Genomic DNA, 14,893 nt, shown 5'->3' with positions numbered 1-14,893 from the left:
AAACATATATCATTTACCTAGTTCAGGGGAAAAAGTCAGCACCTTGAACTTCAGAGAATACAAACAGAGGTTACAACAGAAAATAACACAATTTAGCAGACAAGGCTTCTAGCTGTCTGACCATTACATCAATACCTTAGTTACCAGAGAAGAAAGCACCTATATCTGGGTTTTCATAGCTGGGGGGCTCAATGGCTGCCCAGAGTCTCATCTGGTCAAATGTCACAACTGTTCCCAAAGTGAGCCCCAAAGCAAAACCTCACACACACAGACACACACACGTATATATAGCCTTCTTCTGGGTTAGAGAATGTCACAACCCTCTTGACCCACTGCCCAATCACAAAGTAATAAGGTGTGGGCATTCCTGAAAAACAAGCCTCCTGTCACAGGCTCCATGTGACCACATTCAGCCTATTAGGGATTAGGGAGCAGAGTATATTTTCAAATCAGGGAAGGTTCTCAGAGTCACTTAAGCCTATCAAAGGTCCAAGGGGCAGGGAAGATCTTCAGAGTCCCATTACAGCCACCCAGTGGTCCCTTGTTGTAGAATTCTTACAGAGTAAATGTGTCCTCACTACAAACACCTTTTTGACTAGACAATTTAGGTAACTAGGAATTTTGTGGTAATTAGGAATTTAGTTATAGTAACATCAGGATAAATTGTAAACTGTTTTTAAGAAAGTATTTAAAAAATACTTTTTTTGGCTTTTTTTTTTTTTGCTTTTTGGAGTGGGGAAGACAGGGCAGTTGGGGTTAAATGTCTTGCCCAAGGTCACAAGGCTAGTAAGTGTTAAGTGTGTGAGGCCCTAGTAAGTGGTGAGTGTGTGAGGCCGATTTGAATTAAAGTCCTCCTGACTCCAGGATCAGTGCTCTACTCCCTGTGCCACCTAGCAGTCCCTTAATTTTATTTTTTAGATATCAACCCTTCATATTCAACTGATCCTATGCCCTCTGTCTATGTATACATGTACACACATATACATACACTCATATATACATTCTTTTTTTTTTTGGAAGGGGGAAGGCAAGGCAGTTGGGGTTAAGTGACTTGCCCAAGGTCACACAGATAGTAAGTTTTAAGTATCTCACATGGATTTTAACTCAGGTCTTCCTGACTCCAGGGCCAGTGCTCTATTCACTTCTCCACCTAGCCGCTCCTCTGTTATTAATTCTTTAATGGAATTTCACCCTTCTGATGGGGGAATGAATGAATAATGTGAAATAAAAATTGGATTCTAATTTTTCTGTTCCTATGTGAGTTTTTAAAATATATCCACATGACAATTGGCCAAGAGTCCAATTTTGATTTTATAATAATAGAGTTGAGTTAACTTTCATTATTTGACCTGGTTTTTGGTGAGGTAATTTAAAATTGTGTTAAGATCAATTCTGCAGATTTTAACAAAAGAAAGATGATCTCTCTATGAGAGTATTAAGAAGACAGTCTGTTCGAGACTGCTTAAACCACACTCTAACTAGAAAACTTCATCAGATGATATCCTCAAAACCAGACAGCTTTATATGAGATGAGACTCCTGAACCTTAAATGGACAATTTATTTATTGTTTACTTGTTCCCTTTGAGTCTTTATCTCTAGGGTCTACTTACTAAAAAGGGAACTGTCCCCTTTGATCTGTCAATGTGTCAGTCAATTTCTCCCTTCACCCTCCCAAATTGTTACCCATTATAAGTCCTCAAAATCCTTGATGAAGTGTTGACTGTATCAGTTAATGATTCATTGAGAAGGCTACACCTCTCATTAGAATCAGATGAGGGAATGTGAAAAATGATTTTTCCTAGTAATCATTATCTTGGTGACTCAGGGTTCCCTTATCCCCCTTTATCTAATCTAATAGCTCTATTCCTGCTCACTGTGTTGCTCAGACAGGTCTGGGAAAAAGTTGATTCCTCTCTGTTGTCAAGACAGGTGATTTGGAAATTGATGTCTCTTTGACCAAGATTATGTGGCCTAAGTCAGGTACCCCAAGATCCTCATTTTAATATAACCCACCTCCCAGTGTGTTGACCAATCAGAGTTGATTGGCACCTCTTGGGAACACCTACTCTTTGAAGGGCATATAACTGTACCTCCATCCCCCAAATTGAGTCAGTTCTGTATTATAACTCTCATGCAATGCATGTTGCCAGCTTTTGAGAGAAATTAAAAACATGAACACAGTTTAATTCCTTTTGTCTTTCCTTGGAACAAACTCTGTGAAGACTGTCATTGAAAATGAAGGGTGAACAACTGCCTTCTCTGTTCTGGTGTAAATGATTGTACTGGCGTAAAAGGCCTTTGGAACAGTTTAAGCATCCTTTATCTTCTGCTAGAAATGTGTTATTTCTTATTGACTTCCCTTGCCTCATTTTCCCCTAAACTCTTTTGTAAATCAGTCTATGTGACCTACCTGATTTTAGCCAAAACTCTAGGTCAAGTAGCTCAGGTAGAGAGACTAGAGATATATCATCTGTGTAATTGTGAAACTCATATGTCCATCACCTACTGATGGGGTATGTCATGCTTTTGAGTAATAAAGAAACTGCAGCAGACCTGTCTATCTGTAATCTGTGCTAGCTTATTCACACAGTGGCTAGCAAGGACCCTGAAAATTCTTGCAATGCTAACCAGCAAAAATTGGGGATTCTGAGGCAATCCGTCATATTAAGTTATTGAGGGTGCATTATCAGAAGCCCTTGGGTCACAGGAAGCAGACCTGTGTATTATTTATAACTTTTTTTTTTTTTTTGCTTTTTGTAGGGGAAAGTGCAGGGCATTTGGGGTTAAGTGACTTGCCCAAGTTCACATGGCTAGTAAGTGTGTTAAGTGTCTGAGGCCGAATTTGAACTCAGGTCTTCCTGACTCCAGGGTTGGTGCTCTATTCACTGTACCACCTAGCAGCTCCACCAAGTAGAACATTTTAAGAGGGATGTTAGCAAATGGAGCATATTCAGAATGCAATAATAATAATAATAACAATAACAGCTAGGATTTACATATACTTTAAAATTTGCAAAGGACTTTACAAAAATCTCATTTGACACAAGAACGCTGAGATGTTATTATTATCTCCATTTTATAGGTAAGGAAACTGAGTCAAACAAAGGCTAAGAGGGGCAGAGGTTAAATTACTTTACCAGCATCACATAGGTAGTGTCTGAGAGAGGATTTGAATTCAGGTCTTTCTGACCCCAGGTCTAGTGTTCTAGTTATTGTACCACCTGGTTGTTTCAAAACCAAAGGCCCAATCATAGAGAAGAGGTAGATAATGACACATTAACTGTAAAGATGTAGCCAAGTCAGGTGATCCCTTAGTGAAGTGGAAACAGATCCCACAAATGAATTTGAGGAGAAGATTGTGAGAAAATGTACAATAATAGTCCCAACCCCACCAAGTAACCTTTTAAAATCAGTTCAGGCAGAAATCAGAATCACATGAACTCAGCTACTGGTGAGATACACAGCTGTACAACTGGTAGCAACGGCTAGAAGCCTTGGGAGAGCTCAGCAGAGGCAGCTGCCACAGGGAGCCAGGCCAGGTGGCCCAGGAGCAAGGTTGTTTAGGTTGGTCGGGCACAAGGAATACCAGGACACAGTCTTTGTTACTGAAACCACTACTTCCCCACTATAGACCCAAAGGAGGTAGTGTTCTATCTTTTTTCTCCCTTTTTGAGCTCCTTCAAAAGGTACAGTGAAGTCTTTCCTTCTAGGGATGGGGAAAGTTTGTTTACATTTCTTCACTTTAAATGTTTACTTTGTCTTTACAAAACAATGTTAACCACTGAAATTTACTAGTTTGGGTAACACTTGCTGGAACTAGTGAAAGGAGGTAATTGTAGAGGAGAGAGCATGACTGAGGTAGTGAGGGGGAGAGAGAAATAGACAGAGAGAGACAGACAGAGAAACAGCCTGAGAGGCAGAAAAAGAGGGAAAATCAGACAGACAAAAAAACAGAGACAGAAAGACAGAGAAAAGACAGAGACAGACAAAAACAGAAAGGGGGTTGGAGAGAGAAATGGAGGTGAAAGAGTGGGAGAGAGAGAGAGACAGACAGTCAGACAGAGACAGAGAGAGAGAGAATTACACATCCTTTGACATAACTTCATAACTTACTGGAATAAATAAGGAAATACGCTGGGAAACCAGTCTAGGCAATGAGTCAGTCAGGTAAGGGAGGGGCAAATTAAGAGTGCTTGTACAACTCTATTTACCATTCCACCCACCACTGCTGTGGGAACATTAAGGATATAGAATCTATGTCACATAAGGTATAGTTGACAGAATGTGAAATGTTTAATCTATAGAAGAGAAGACTGGGGGAAGAATGGTAACAGTTTTCCAGTATCTGAGGATATGGTTTATGAAAAACAAAGTGGATTTGTGTGTTGTAGTCCTGGAGGGCAGTAACAGGACCAGTGGTTAGTAGTTACTGGGGAAAAAATTCCAGCTCAATATAAGGAGGAACTTAAAAAAAAAAATAAACGGGCAAGCAAAAAACTAGGAGTGTCCAGCAATAGAATTAGCTGCTTTTTAAGGTAGTGAACCCTACATAATTAAATGTTCAAGCAAAGGATGAAAGGTCATCTGCCAAGGCTGTAGTGGAAAGGATGCCTGCAATGGGAGGTTGCAGTACTAGATGATTTCTGAGCGAGAGATGGTGTACAGGCTCTGGGAACCCCCTTGAACTCTTCTTGAATCTTCCCACTTGATCTAGAGTTTGCCTAAGGCTATAAGTCTTTCTTTATAGCTATGCACTATTCTGTTACCCTTAACACTGGCCCTCCACTGTCTGTGGTCTTCAGAGAGCCTTCCCCTACTTCCCACCCTTAATCCCATTCTCATGGTTCCTGTCTCACCTCTATTCACCCCAGCCTACTGGCCACTCCCATCAAGATCCTCCCTAGACACCTCCTCCTATCACCCTAGACTATAGACCCATCCCACAGTCTTAATGTATATAAAATCCATCTTGCCTTCATGCAGATGCTCAGACTCAATCTGACCCTCTTACTGATACAAGAGTCACAAATGCTCAGATTCCTTAAGTCTAGCCAATGTGGAGATTTCTTAAGAGTCTGGTCAATATGGAAGATGTCTAATAATTAAACTCTGTTTTTTCTTTGGCTGAAAGAAGGCATGGGCTGAATTCATTTGGACAGGACCAGCATGTTACTATTTCAGGGTCCCAGCACCCCTAAACTTCAACAGGAGGTTACTTCTAAATCTGAGATTCTATGTTTGATTTCACAGACCAATTTCATTGGAGTGAAATGTTAATGATTTTATACAAGATAACATTTAAATTAAATACTTAGGGATAAAAGGTCTATATACTGTTTTGAGAATTCTTTGTCTAAAAGGAATGGCTCATTCTAGAACAGCTACATTTTCAGTGTTATTTTTCTGGAGGGACCCATAAGGTATCTATTAAATATAATTTACAAAAGGCAAGCCTTGTTGATGCAGACCAGAAAAAGTCCTAGAAATTATGCTGAATTAACCTCCAGGGGTTGGAGCAGATGGACTTTTAAAAAAAGTATTAAATTTCTACATTTTGTGCAGTAAGTGGTATGTATATTACAGGAGAAAACAGATTTTCATCTCAGAAGACTGCTTTTGGTTTCACCTTCCTCCATTTAAGCCTAATCAAAAATTTTAAAGTATCATTTCTTTTTCTTCACCCTTGTTTTCTCTTTTGTCTGAATAGTTAAAAGAAGTTTCTCCCTTGCCTTATTAACCATTATTAGGAAATATATAGGTTTAAAATGTATATTTGAAACTTCCTGTCGGTTTTTAGGCATGAAGAACCAATGACAATAGATTTTAAGAAAGAACCTAGGTCACAAAGCTTGTTTAACAAGTTTCAGGTGGTTGTTAATTAAAACCTTCTTATTTTAAGGTTCTTAAAAACACAACCTAGAATGTTAACCATACACTCTACCACCTAGATTCCTATCCCATAAGACTCTGGCTCTTCATTTCCCTTGACTTCAGTGAAAATTCCTTCCTGGGTAGTTTCAGCTGGGCCACCAGAACAGATCAAGAACTAACTAGTAACAGGGTGGCTAGGTGGCTCAGTGAATAGAGCACCAGCCCTGGAGTCAGGAGGACCTGAGTATCTGACCTCAGACACTTAACACTTAGTAGGCATATGATCTTGGGCAAGTCACTTAACCCTAATTGCCCTGCCTGCACCCCTCCAAATAGCAAAACAAACAACCCCCCAAAAACCTAACTAGTAGTTGCTGTGTGTAATAGGAATGGGAATTTGAAGATCTTCCCTGCCCCTTAATAAGTCTAAGGGAATTTGAAGATCTTCCCTGCCCCTTAATAAGTCTAAGGGAATTTGAAGAACTTCCCTGCTTTGAAAATATACTCTGCCATGGGGCAGCTAGGTAGTGCAGTGAATAGAACACCAGCAAATCTTTCCTCAGACACTCAACACAAAAACTAGCCACGTGACCTTGGGCAAGTCACTTAATGCCAATTGCACTCCAAAAAGACAGAGATATATACTGATATATACTCTGCCCCCTACTGGGCTGAATATAATCACATGGAGCCTGTGGTGGAAGGAGTTTGCTGAATGGTGGAGCAGAGCCCACAGGAAGCTGAGAGTCAGAGCCAGCTAGATGGTTGGGAGGAGAGCACACTTCCCAGGGAGACAGATAGGTTTGTGGTCATATTGGTTGGTGGGAAAGCTAAAGGATGCTGTGACTCTCTGTGCTATTGTGGCTTATTTACTTCTTTGCTACCATGATGGAATTGGCTTACTGGTTTTGGGATTCAGTTTTTTAATGTATGAATAAAATGCTTTGCTTCTGCTTTTTATTTGGAGAGTCTGTTATATTTTGTGATTGAATACCATGCAAGTATATTTTTAGTGATCGTGGGCACTGTGAATATTGCATTGGTGCTACTCTGTCATGGGCCACAATATATCCCTTGTTTTTCTTTCCTATCTGATTGACTCTCCACCCGGCTTTGCTAAAGGTGATAGGACAATAGAGAAAGGGGTGTAGAACATAGTAGTTAATAGCATTTTTTATCCCTAGAGCTCAAGATGTGCATAGATTTTCCCAAGCCTTCTGCTCAATAGGGATGGGCTTTTTTCTCCTGCTACCTCTCAGCTTGGAAAGCACTGGGGCAGGTGAGTGAAGTGGCTCATTTCTGGTCTCACAGAGGCCAAAACATGGATTAAAGACAACTTTGTTAAATTTTATATGCATTGGGATAAGTGCTGGGAACTATGAATAAGATAGCATCTGGCCTTCATGAAAATTTCAGTGCAATGGTCAAGTACAACACATGGGCAATTAGCTATAAAACCAAATGGATGATATGAGAAGACACTGCCAACCTACCCCTTTGTGGAGGTGGCAGGTCCACATGTGTTACACATTGCAAATATTTTCAGACTGTTTATATTAACTGGTTATGCTGATTTTTTTCTCTGTAAAAATACTATTTGTCATGTGGGAAGGCTCTCTGGAATGGAGAGGGTGACAGATACATGGGATACTATGGTGATGTAAGAAGCAGAATATATCAATAAAAACTTATTTTAAAAAACAACTGGATAAATGTGTATGGAAAATATGCAAGGTCCAGTGACAGAACTATCTTTCAAATTGGAGAATCAAGAAGGATTTGAAGTTCTTAAAGTCTGGGTGGAATTTCAATAAGTAGAGATGGGTAGGGAAGGTATTCCAGGTATGGGGAATAGTGTGAGCAAAGGCATGGGGGCAGGTATAAGAATGTCAGGCAGTCCATTTTGATGGGAACAAAACATGATGAGACAAGTCTGGAACATGAAATAGTAGAAATACTTTTTGAAATTTGATTTGCCTATGAAAGAGTCTTGGTTGGGATAAGTATTTCCCTAAACAAGATCATCATTTCTTAGATCCTTAATATTGCTTTTAGAATTATTTGTAAGAAAACATTCTTAGCTAATATAATGTTAGTAGGATTTAAGATCTTCCTGGACCATTAATAGGCCATACATGGAGCCCATTAAAGGAAACTTGCTAAGGGGAGGCTTGCTTGTAGGAAGGCTTTCACACCTTTCGCTAATTTCTAATTAGGCACTGAGTCCCAAAGACTGTGATGCCTTCTGGCTCTGAGAAGTGTATATAGACTCTGAGTTGGTGTTTTGCTTTGGGGTCTTGCTTATGAGAAGGATCTTTGTGATTCCCTGGTTGAGATTCTGAGGGGCTGTATGTGCTCAGATGTAAAGACTCTCTTGACTTAAGGATGTATGTAAAGTATATTGTTGATTCAGGCAGTTAGAGCCCTGTCTTTTAGTCTTTATTTTTCTACTTGTATTTTCTCTGAAGTTCAGAGTACTGACTTTTCACCTAAACCTAGTGAATGTAATAAAAAAAAAAAAAAGAGAGAGAGAGAGAGAGACCGTTGATCACTTAAACAGCTATTTTTCCTGTGCTTACAGCCATCCTGGGTATGTCAGTGTGGTTGCTGCTACAGCTAGTAGATAAACATGTGTCAGATTGCAGGGAATGCGGCTATAGTGTAAATATAAGGTAGTGTTCAATCTTCATTGCATAAACTTGCTTGTGCATGGATAGGGGGGAATAAACAGCAAATGTTTCTGACAGACTTTTATACATTAAAATCTTTAGCCACAACCTTAAAGGAGGCCTGAAGTCACAGTGACTGAAATATATTGTCTTCAACTCCTCAGAATCTTTATGAAAAATCAAACAGGAACTGGATATTTTTGGTCAAGTGTGAACTCCTGTGGGACCCAGTTTCTTTATCTGGAAAATGAACAGGTCAGATTAGAGGCTCTCTAAGGTTCCTGCTAACTCTAAATCCTTCTAATAATGGCTAGGTTGATTAGGGAAATTCTGCTCCCCATTTTGAAGAGTTTATCAGTCATAAGCCCTACAGACTACTCATTGTTGAAAGGCCAAAGACATCTCCAGATTAGGTTTCAGAGGAGGAAGCCTTCTGGCCACACACCCCTTCCCCCATGAATTGACTGATTTGGAGTGGTTTGAAGTCACCCTTTTGTGTACCTCCTAGGGGAGGGGTCTCAGTGACTCGGGATGCACTCAACATGACTTGATTAGTTAGGACTCTTGGGAAGATGGGCTCTTCTCAGAGAAACCTTTAGTCTTGCTGGCCTATGAAAGGTCAACAAACACCTGTTAGGTACTTACTCTTGTTAGGCATTGGTTATGTGTTGGTAATACACATATAAGCAAAAAGAAAGACAGTCCTTGACCTCAAGGAGTTTACATTCTGGGGGAAGACAGTACATAAAAAGGGAACTGAAAAAAGGGGAGGTGGGAAGGTACCTGAAGGGAACACAGTGGCAAAGTTTGGCAAATGAGGGGAAGATGGTCCGGTCCTTTCCTCAAAATGGAAGTTCCAGAAAGAGCTCATTAATGGTAGAAGGGGCTGGTAGAGGCTGAATGAAAGCCAACAGAACATTCTGAGCCCTTTCTACCCTTTTCCCTGTTTGGAGGACAGATAAAAATTCAGTAGAGCAGATTTGTGTTTTGGATATTGTCTCCTCACCAGGTTAGTAAGTTTAGGTTCAGGGACTTCATGGGAGTTGTCTCTGCTTACCTACAGTTTCTGAGATTGGAGATCTGAGAGTAGACTTTCCCTACTCAAGAGATGGCAGTAGCCAGGGCAGTGATAGAATCCCTACAGAAGAACATACTGAAGGCAGATGGATGCTTGCCCACAGCGTTCAAGAGGGAAGTCTAAAGACAACGTTACTTTTTTTTGTTTTTAAAGCAATTGGGGTTAAGTAACTTGCTCAAGGTTACATGGCCAGTTATTTCTGGGTGTGGTGCTAAGTATCTGAGCCCAGATTTGATCCCCAGGTCATCCCAACACTGGGACCGGTGCTCTTACTCACTGAGCCACCTGGCCACCTTGACAATGTTACTTATGAACCCCTGAGTCGTAGAGGTAAAAAAATTTCTAAGGCAGTCTGAAAGCATCCAGCAAGAATTCAAAGACAGTCTAATCTTTTGGCAAATAAAAGAAATATTTTGAGCAGCAGCATCTGATTAGGTCTCAGAGGCTGCAGCCAACTACTGCCCAAGGTGAACTGGCTGGATTGGAGTACCTGGAAGCCACCCTTTGGTGTACCTCCTGAGGGAGGGATCTCAGTGACTGGGGATGCATTCAAGTGGCTTCATTAGTTGAAACTCTGGAAAGCAGAGTGGATTGCTAAGAGAAGGGTAGTTTCTAAGCATCACATCTCTTAGAAATGGAAAAGAATGACCCATATGGGTGTGAAGCTGGAGGGGGAATAAAAGATTTCAAATAAGCCACTTAATTAACAGGTATATACTAAGTGTTCATGATGTGCTAAGCACTGGAAATAATTTTTTAAAAAGGGAAAGAATGTCTCCTCCTTGAAGGAGCACATGTTCTAATGGACAAGACAGCATGAAAATAACTATGTACATAAGAAAATGTGCAAATGGAAGGTGGTCTCAAGGGGAAGTCACTAGGTAGGTGGAGGTGGGAACTGGGAAAGGCCTTCTTCAGAAGGTGGGATTTGAGCTGAATTTTGAGGGGAAGATCAAGGAGGTGAAGAGGGAGGGAGAGCATTCCATACATAGGGGATAGTCAGTGAGAAGGTATGGCATGGAGAAATAGAGTGTCATGTGGGAGGGATAGCAAGAAGGCCAGTGTTAACTGGGTCACAGAGTTATGTGGAAGGCAGTAAAATGTACAAAGACTGGAAAGCTAGGAAGGGGCTAGTTTTTGAAGAACTTTAAATGCAAAACAGAGCATTTTACATTTGATCCTGGAGGTAACAGGGAATTACTGTAGTTTGAGTAGGGTGGGAGTGGGGAGATAGACATGATCAGATATGAGCTTTAGGAAGACTACTTCAGCTGAATGGAGGATGCATTAGAGATGCAAGAGTCTTGAGGCAGGTAGTAGAAGGCTATTGCAATAATTCAGTCATGAGGTAATGGGGGTCTGCATCCCAGTCGTGGCTGTGTGAATGGAGAGAAGGGAACAGATATGAGAGACATATAAAGCCATGATATGTGGGAACATAAGACATATACTTTGCTTCCCATTATTACTGTGAGTTACTTTAATAGTACAGGTTCAATCAGAAGGGAATTGCTTGTCTGGAAGTAATTCTAAGTGTATTTGCCCTCTAGAAGAACTCAAAGACATAGTGTGGCATTTAGGTCTTGAAGAAACTGTGTAGGACCCTGTGGGAAAGGAGGATTTCACCAGAATGTTGGTGTTTTGTCCCAAAGGTAAGTCTAAGTATACTGAGGGATTGATTATTTATGGACTACTATCAGTGTTTTATGTATTTCTTGCATTTATTTATGGAATCCTTTGTACCTTCTATATTTTCTGTGGGTTGAAATGAAGGCTGTCCTTTACCTGTTATTCATTTGTTACCCTGAGTGCTTGCTCAAGAGCTAAGGACCCTGTTATCCACAGTTGTGGGAATATGAGCACAAACTATAGATAAACTGTATTTGGATGTTTTCCCAAGTAAACTCTGGGTGGGGGCATAATGAGCCAAAGATATACCGACCTTTGATTCAGTCTTCAAGATTTTATCTAATTTGTATGAACCTAGGGTTTTTAGAAGCCCTGGGCCATGATCTCTGTGTGAGTGTGTGTGTGTGTGTGTGTGTGTGTGTGTGTGTGTGTGTGAGATGAGAACACTAATTTTACAACCAGTGTTTGCAGAATGACCAAAAAAAAGTGGGACAGTTCAGACCTGTCTGAAAAGAAGTCAAATGATACCTTGTTTTATCTCATTTAAGTTAGGGAGTCATGTTTCAGCTCAACACAAGCCAAGAAGACTTGAAGATTCATAGATTTACACTGCCTCTGCTTCCATGGTACTAGACTGTGGGTGGGCTGGGTTTTTTCTGATTTAGGCTCACAGGATTCAGAGCAGGAAGAGAACTGGTCATCCCGTCTGGTCCACCTCTCTCATTTTATAGTTGAGAACACTGAGGTCCAGAGAGAAGTTATTTGCTCAAGGTCAAGCAAATAGTGAATAGGAGAGCAAATTCAAACCCAGGTCCTTTGACTCTAAATCTACCACTGTTTCCATGTACCAGAACCTAAAATCTTAGAATAGCAATAACAGTGATTTTATTCCTGGGTATGGTTAAAAATAACTCAAATTAATATTCTAATTTTTTAAGGTTTACAAAGAACTTTCTTCATTACCCTATTGAAGTGAATAGTACAAGTATTATTATTTCTCTTCTACAGTTGAAAAGGGTCAGAGAGGTTAAGTGACTTGCTTAGAGTCACACAACTAGTAAATATCCAAGCTGGGACTAAAGTCCTCTTTTTCTGATCCTAAGACCAAAACTTCTTTCATTATACTATGGCGGTTATACAAACCTCAGATTAACCTGTAATGATAAGTGACATCACAAGAATACATAAACATGACTTTGCAAGTTTATTAGAGTGTCTGATTACAACCCATAACCATTGGGGAAATCTAGGGTTCAGAGTCAGGGACTCTGAGGAAAGTTCAGGAACTAGCATTGAGCAGTTTCTCAGACCCAATGAACAGACCAGGCTGTGAGTTCTATGAGGGTGGGACCCATGTCTTATCTAAATTTTGTAGCCCTTAAGAGCCTAGCAAAGTTCATTTCATGTGTGTTTCTTGTGTAAGGAAAAGGAGGGGAAGTAATGGACTATCCTTGTGTGTATGTGTCTCAAAGAGAGGCAAAAAAGATATTTCTAGTGTCTTTCCCATCATTTTCTGTTGAGAACCATGGCCAGTGGGGCTCTGACCCTGATGGCTGAAAAAGCCCTCTCAGCATAAGACCCTGCTAAACAGGCCCGGATCAGTTCCCCATCCCCCAGGAAGGCTCACAGGCATGGGCTTCACATCCCTGTGAGAAGTGTGGTACACGCTCCTGGCATTCAAAATGTCAAATTCAGTTCAAATTCGGAATTCAAATTTGGCCTCAGTCACACAGTAGCTGGGTGACCTGGGCAAGTCACTTAACCCTGTTTGCCTCAGTTTCCTCATCTATAAAATGATCTGAAGAAGGAATAGCAAATATTCCACTCTACTACAATCCAATATCTTTGTTAAGAAAACCCCAAATGGGATCATAAAAGTTGGACACAATTGAAAAATGACGCAAAACAAATTACACAGAAGAGGATAAGGATGCTCGAAGTGTTCTCAGGGGAAACTAGCATAAGGTAGCAATGTAGTATTAACTAGAAGCCTTGGGACCACTCCATCCTCTTCTAGGGAGGTTTGGAACATCCTGCCTGGTACTCGTACCCTGATAACAAGGCTAGAGTGCATGGCCATCACGTATGAGGAGAATGGGAACTAGGGCAATAGTGTAATCCCAAAGATAGTAGCTTATGATGACTATGCAGTTTTACACTATATATACTGGACTCTTAGCTGAATAAAGTTGACTCTGTTTTCCACCATACTGGAGTCCTGTCTCATTTATGATTGTCAACCTCTGGGTAAGTAATCTTTTTATCTATCTTTTTACCTAACTTTTCCTTCTCAGTTCTGCTGCTGGCCAGCAGGGCTCCTCTCCACCACTATTTCAGACTCTGCCACAGAAGGGCAAGGGGTCCCTGGGTGGGTTTGGATCTCCACAATTTTCAAAAGAGACTTTCATCTCTGCCAGGAGGAGAAGTAGGAGTTTAGGGCTGGAGGCTACCACTCTGCTCTCCTCAGAAAGAGGGGGTACCAGGCTAGAAACATACCTATCTTCTCCCTTAAATAATTGGTTGTCTACAGGATATGATGGGTTCCATGGAACTTTTAATCTCTTTTTTTATTTTGAGGGGAAGGGAGAGTCCAACCTCTATCTCGAAGACTTGACCCCTTTCCCACCTAATACCAGTTCCACAATGAACACACATAGCAAATAGGAAACAAACTCATTTATCGCAAGCATAGTAAAACTGAAATCAGAGAAGGTACACATAGGAGAAGGGATGTCTAGGCTGTGTAGTGAATAGAGTACAGGTCTAGAGTCAGGAATACTCATCTTCTTGAGTTCAAATTCGGCCTCAGTCACACAGTAGCTGGGTGACCTGGGCAAATCACTTAACCCTGTTTGCCTCAGTTTCCTCATCTATAAAATGATCTGAAGAAGGAATAGCAAACCACTCCAATATCTTTGCTAAGAAAACCCCAAATGGGATCATAAAAGTTGGACACAATTGAAAAATGACTCAAAACAAAATACACAGGAGAATATATACCAGATAATACAGAACTCAACCAAGAGAAAATGTTCTTGATCTCACCCAAGGGAAACTCCCTGAAGTCTCAAGAGTAGCAAGCTGTGGGTAGAGATATTATGGAGACTTCCAGCTCCTCTCATGTCTTTCCAGTCTTTTCCTCTAGCAACCTGAACTGGGGTTGAACTCTTCTATCTTCTTTCTCAAAGCTAGAAGCTGACTCACTATGATCCAAGAAGACTGGCTTGGAAAGTCCCAAAGGGAGATTCCTACTTGAAGAGTTCCCAAAGGGGGACTGGCTGAAAAGTGAAGCTCTTGACTCTACCCTTCATTGCTACTAATAAGCAGATAGTCCCATACCAATGGGCTTTGGGATAGTGGTTGCCCTTGAACAAACCGATCAAAAACTGAGTTGGACAAGCTATCAACAGTCTTTTTTGTCTCATTGTCTCATTGTTATCCTAAAATACCAATCAGAGCTGGGGTTGGTGGGAGAGAGAAGAAGGAAGCTAGAGATATTTGAACTAACCAATCAGTTTTGAGGTTATTGACAACCCAATGTGGAGATTCACCATAGTTGATGATTTTTCTGATGTTCTGCACTACTTTATGGTTCATCTCTCAGCAGAGTTCTCTTTTTGGTCTTTGGGCTATATTTCACCTCTA

The 14,893-nt window shown here is 40.7% G+C and overlaps 1 long non-coding RNA gene across 1 annotated transcript; it reads left to right on the top strand.

Annotated features, from left to right (window-relative positions):
* Positions 1-13,310: 13,310 nt before the first annotated feature.
* Positions 13,311-14,649, top strand: LOC138144268 (uncharacterized). The gene is made up of 2 exons (XR_011163908.1): positions 13,311-13,495; positions 14,437-14,649. It is a non-coding gene; the product is annotated as an uncharacterized lncRNA (long non-coding RNA).
* The last annotated feature ends 244 nt before the right edge of the window (positions 14,650-14,893 follow it).

This window comes from Petaurus breviceps, unplaced genomic scaffold, assembly GCF_028583685.1.
Source record: "Petaurus breviceps papuanus isolate PSGF00001 unplaced genomic scaffold, PetGlider_PUasm1.0 90696, whole genome shotgun sequence".
Lineage (NCBI taxonomy): Eukaryota > Metazoa > Chordata > Mammalia > Diprotodontia > Petauridae > Petaurus > Petaurus breviceps.
Note: the sequence above shows the minus strand (reverse complement) of the source record. Positions and strands in the feature narration are given on the sequence as shown.